This window comes from Carassius auratus, chromosome 2 (assembly GCF_003368295.1).
Source record: "Carassius auratus strain Wakin chromosome 2, ASM336829v1, whole genome shotgun sequence".
NCBI classification, from domain to species: domain Eukaryota; kingdom Metazoa; phylum Chordata; class Actinopteri; order Cypriniformes; family Cyprinidae; genus Carassius; species Carassius auratus.
The window spans coordinates 9057206-9063075 of record NC_039244.1 but is presented as its reverse complement, the minus strand read 5'-3'; the positions used below and the strand labels follow the sequence as shown (position 1 = coordinate 9063075).

General features: G+C 39.2%; 1 long non-coding RNA gene across 1 annotated transcript; it reads right to left on the bottom strand.

The window, feature by feature from the left end:
* Nucleotides 1-5553, bottom strand: LOC113114965 (uncharacterized). Its single transcript, XR_003293815.1, has 4 exons — nt 4997-5553; nt 3250-3358; nt 2429-2540; nt 1-900 (listed from the first exon to the last, which is right to left on the bottom strand). It is a non-coding gene; the product is annotated as an uncharacterized LOC113114965 (long non-coding RNA).
* Nucleotides 5554-5870: the final 317 nt, after the last annotated feature.

Sequence of the window (5870 nt, the reverse complement as noted above, 5' to 3'; positions counted from 1 at the left end):
TGAATTTGATCATTTTATTAACATTGTTGGCATGAAAAACACATATAAAGTACAATGCATACAACAAAATATACACGGACTCAAATTTAAAATGATTAGTTCCCACCACGAAATTGCTCGTTTTGTTTTTATTCTTTCGCGTGATTTACACGCGGCAATCCTGACAAAGCATTACGACATTCTTGTGATCAAACACAAGCCATTCATGACCCGTCAGCCATTTGGCATTACATTTTATTTTCTTAGTTTCTTTGTCTCTTTGTCGATATCCTACGGAGCCCCGCACATCACCTGTAGGAGAAAAAAAATCAATCCGTGGCGACGGTTTTGCAATCCATCCCCTCAGTTTGTAAACCGTACTCACAAATTTATAAACTGTTCCCTCGGTTTAACAAATCATGCCCACAAATTTCCAATCTGTGCGCACAGATTTTGTAAACCATACCCTCGGTTTTCAAATCCGTACCCACAAAGTCATAATCCATGCGCACGCTTTCGCATTTTCTTCTTCCTTCCTTGTGTTTTCTGATGGACACTCTATTCGTTTCCATGTTTTTTCGCGCTGGTTTCACTGCAAACTGCGTGCAGCCAATGGGCATATGAAACATCATCATGTAGCATTACAGCACAGTGTTCATGGGAAATGTAGGAAGTGCTGCCAGGGTGATAAATGACCGAGAACAGAGCCTCATGTCATGCATCACCAGCCAAACTGGCTAGTAAGTTTTAATTAACACCCGCCAAAATGAATTTTAACCTGCATTTGGCGGGTTGGCGGGTGTTAACTTAGAACCCTGACTGTATGACCCTGCTTCTCTGGATAACCCTGCTTCTCTGGTGCTAACTCCAACATCTCAAAGGCAGGACAAAGGCTCCCAACTGTTCTTCCATTTGGTCCCACTGTTTCAAAAGAGAGTAAGAAATCAAATGCAGCAACTGTTTTAATCTGTCTTATTCACTATCCTATTTCATATCCACTGCATATTCAATGTAATTTTCACAGCTGCTATAAACTATTTCAGTGCTGCTAAATCTGTACAGTGCCATTTGTGTATAAAAGCCATGAAATCCAATAGCACTGTGTATACAATTTTGAATTCAGTGCATTCTTACCACAGTAATTTGTACATACTGTATTCATATTTCTTTAGCATTATGTAGATGTATTCTGCTACTTTTGTTTCATTATTCTACTACAAAGATTTGTATCAACCGAGAAAGAAAACATAACCAAGGATTGCACTATAAAAGTACAAACTGATTCTGAAAAAGTTGACAGTATTGAAAATGCAAAAAAAAAAAAAAAAAAAAAATACCTTTGAAAATTCAGTTCACTCTACTATGCTGAAAACACATTATTAACAAATTACATGTCTTTGTGTATTTCATTTATTTTAAAAAAATATACACTCATTTTAAATCTGATGACTGCAACACAGTCAAAATATTTGCGACTGTTTACCACTGTTTTATGTAACATCACCTTTTCTTTTAATAACATTTAATAAGCTTTTGGGAAGTAAAGATGCCAGTTGATTTAGTTTAGCAAGAACACTTTTGCCCATTCTATTATACAAGTCCTCTGGTGAGTTTTTAAGCCAAGCAGACTGTGGTTTGTCACTGTCCTGCTGGAAAATGCAAGGACTAGTGTGCTAGCAAAATTATATTGAAACCAAAAAAAAAAAAACATATGTATAATGTCAAATGTATAAAATGTACTAAAACACAAATGTTAGTCCGGACTTTTAGGTGTGAAACTGCCCTGAGATGTTTTCACTACTCCAGAGCCCAGCGAGAGTGTGCTTCACTATCTTATGCCAAAGTTTGCAACCAATTAAATTTTTACTAATACTGTGAGACTGTAATACCGTGATATTTTTCTAACGGTTATCATACTGTGATACACCCCTACTTCTTTTTATTTAACCAGGTGAGCTTATAGAGAGCACATTCTCAATAGAAATGGCAACCTGGCCAAGATAAAGCAAAAGGTGCAGGATGACAAAGAAGTTACACATGAAATTACACAAAATTACACATTAATTGCACGGAGGGATAGAAAAAGAAATAAATACAGATAAGATACAGGATGAGAGGGCAACACAGTAAAGGTGTAGGTATATGTACAATTATTGCAGCACAATCAAACAGAAAAGAGAAGAAGTGGGTGAATAAAGTGACAAGGCAACTACCTTAGTAGTAAATTAACACTGGGCGTAATTGTCCAAGTCAAATGTAGTGCAAATGACATATACAATGAACAGGCAGAAGCTCTAATAGACAACTTAGGAAATAAAAAAAAGTACTGACTGCTGAGTATTGTTAATCACAACTTTTGTCAGCCAGAAGCTAGAAGGAAAGTACCTGAGCATTAGTGAAAGGTTGCAGAGTTTTATGGTTAGTGATCTAGTACATTATTTATCCTCACTCAGTCTTCATCGGATGAATCAATGTCATCATGGAGGTAAGGAAATTCCTCACAAACTGCTACTCCATCTTCCTCATCAATTGAGAGAACACTTGGATCCACCACAATCTGCCTGTGATAAAGTGAACACAGGTTAAAGGTGCTGTAGGGAACTTTTATAAAAAAATATTTTTTACAGATTTATTAAACCTGTCATTATGTCCTGACAGTAGAATATGAAACAGATAATCTGTGAAAAAAATCAAGCTCCTCTGGCTCCTCCCAGTGGTCCTATTGCCATTTGCAGAAAGTCATGCGCTCCCGGTAAAAAACAACCAATCAGAGCTGCGCTCCGTAACTTTGTTTGTGTTCAAAATGTAGAAAAATGAACATAATAAGAGAGTACACCATGAATCCATTTTCCAAACCATGTTTTTAGCTTGTCCTGAATCACTAGGGTGCACCTATAATATGTGTTTATATTCAGACTATTTTAGATTGCTTCGGGGGTACCGCGGCGGAGTAACCCCAGTAGCTTTGTGATTCTTCATAGACATAAACAGAGAGAAGTAGCTCCGGCTACAATGTTCTTCTGCAAGACGCAAGCAGTTCTGTTTATTAACCGCTAGAGCGTCAAAAGTTCCCTACTGCAGCTTTAATTGAAATGATAAATATCACTTTCTCAGTCCTGTTGAGCTCATGAAATGACACCATCATTTTAGTTACTAAATATTTTACTTTGTAACTTTCACACAATGCAATACCAAAAGTATGTCTACAAAGAAAGATTAAGCTATTTTACAAGGTACAGTACAAGACAGGGACCGAACATGAGCACCCACCTATATTTTGACTTCACCTCACTCATTTGATGTTGTAGGTCACTCAATCTTGCCAACATAATGCAGCACAGTCCCTCGTATGCCTCCACAGATATGTTAGTAGGACAGACTTAAAACGTTTTAAGATTGGTTAGGGGCAAATGTATCCTACTGCAGCTTTTTACAGACACATACAATGTCCATATTTCTGTCCTGATGATCTTTGCTAGGTTAATGTATCAGCATTAATACCAGTCATTAGCTCATTCATTGAATATGGCTACACATATCTTAATAATAATAATTCATTACATTTATATAGCGCTTTTCTAGGCACTCAAAGTGCTTACATAGTCAGGGGGTATCTCCTCATCCACCACCAGTGTGCAGCATCCACCTGGATGATGCGATGGCAGCCATAGCAAGAACGCCCACCACACACCAGCTTATTGGTGGAGAGGAGACAGATTGATGAAGCCAATCAGCAGATATGCGGATTGTTAGGAGGCCATGATGGTCAGAGGCCAATGGGCGAATTTAGCCAGGATGCCGAGGTCACACCTCTACTCTTTTCGAAAGACATCCTGGGATTTTTAATGACCAAAGAGAGTCAGGACCTCGGTTTAACGTCTCATCCGAAGGACGGTGCTTGTTGACAGTATAGTGTCCCCATCACTACACTGGGGCGCTAGGACCCACACAGACCACAGGGTGAGCACGCCCTGCTGGCCTCACTAGCACCTCTTCCAGCAGCAACCTAGTTTTCTCAGGAGGTCTCCCATCCAGGTACTGACCAGGCTCAGCCCTGCTTAGCTTCAGTGGGCAACCGGTCTTGGGCTCCAGGGTGATATGGCTTACTTAAAGGTGCTGTATGTAGCTTTTTTACCAAACGAATCCTTTTTTTATTGCCTGTGTGTGAAGGGGTTGTAATCTCACATTAAAATTATCCACTTTGCGGGTTTTGCTATAACCTCTGAAAACAAGTATTTTTATATTTATGTGAAGGTCCCGGGTTGGATTTACCGCCAGTGACGTCACCTGCATGCGCGCTCCCAAGCCTCTCGACTCCTCTAGCCTACTGACCTTGCACTCAAAAGAGTCGACACTGCAACTGATGACATAGACTTATGACTTATGCAACTTAATGACATGTTTGATAACACTAAGAAATGAACTGCGCCCAGCAAAACACAGACTCCAACACAAACTCCACATATTGATAAAAAAAAAAAGAAAAGTTTTTTTCTGCTGAAGCTCGTAAGGCCAGACATGAATCAGATGAACTTCGGGTGAAAAACACGGATCAACATCGGCAGGGCATTTGAATCAAGGAGAAACCTTATCTACAAACCTAGAATGTACATTTCCTGAAGAAAGTGTGAAGTGGTGCTTGCAGTGGCAAAATTCGGCACGGTTGATAGGGTTCCATACTTATCATGGTAACATTACATGGAGCATAAGTTCAACGTCAAGCTGATAAAAGTAGCCTATTATTGTAACGTTGCAGTGGGAGTTTACCTGAGTTTCCAGCATGTTGTGTGGGATGCTTTGTGTGTTGCGTCTCAGTCTGGCCGGTACACACAGTGCTCGCTCATAAATTCGCTAAAAACTACATACAGCTCCTTTAAGTAATTATATGCATATATTGCATGTATATGCATGTATTTTTTTTTTAGACCAAATGGCATGAAAAAGAAAGACCTGTTAGTGTTTACTCCACAAACCTGTCAAATTATACAGCATCTCAGAGACAGTAATTAGTACTTACTCCCTTCTTTCAAGTCACCTCTGACCAACTTTATATCATCACCTAATGTCTTGGAGACACCAGCTAGGAACTGCCAGTGTTGTTTCATCTTTTTAATGAGAATAGTCTTTTCTTCTTTTGCACGAGACAACAGCATTATCTTGTCAAACACAATCTTCTTTTGTCTCAAGGGCACAGTGGATTCTGTAAAGATAAATACTGGTAATAGCAAACAAGACAAAAAAGATTGACTGACAGTAAAAGGCCTTGCAATGTGATATAAAACTACATACCGTATTTTCCGGACTATAAGTCGCACCTGAGTATAAGTCGCACTTATATTTCAAGGCCCTTTAAATAAACACTTTACTGGTCACCAAAGGCATGGTTATAATTTTATGCTTGTCTACTTACAACTTAGATGTTTAAATATGTTCATTGATATTTACAAACTAGTTAAAATGAGTGTTTTCCCGAGTGCCAAAATAGAATAGACCAGCCAATGCTAAATGGCTTAATACAAATACAAATACAAAAAAAGTCAACCTTCAAATAATTATGTTCAGTTATGCACTCAATACTTGGTCGGGAATCCTTTTGCAGAAATGACTGCTTCAGTGCGGCGTGGCATGAAGGCAATCAGCCTGTGGCACTGCTGAGGTGTTATGGAGGCCCAGTATGTTTCGATAGCGGCCTTAAGCTCATCCAGAGTGTTGGGTCTTGCGTCTCTCAACTTTCTCTTCACAATATCCCACAGATTCTCTATGGGGTTCAGGTCAGGAGAGTTGGCAGGCCAATTGAGCACAGTAATACCATGGTCAGTAAACCATTTACCAGTTGTTTTGGCACTGTGAGCAGGTGCCAGGTCATGCTGAAAAATGAAATCTTCATCTCC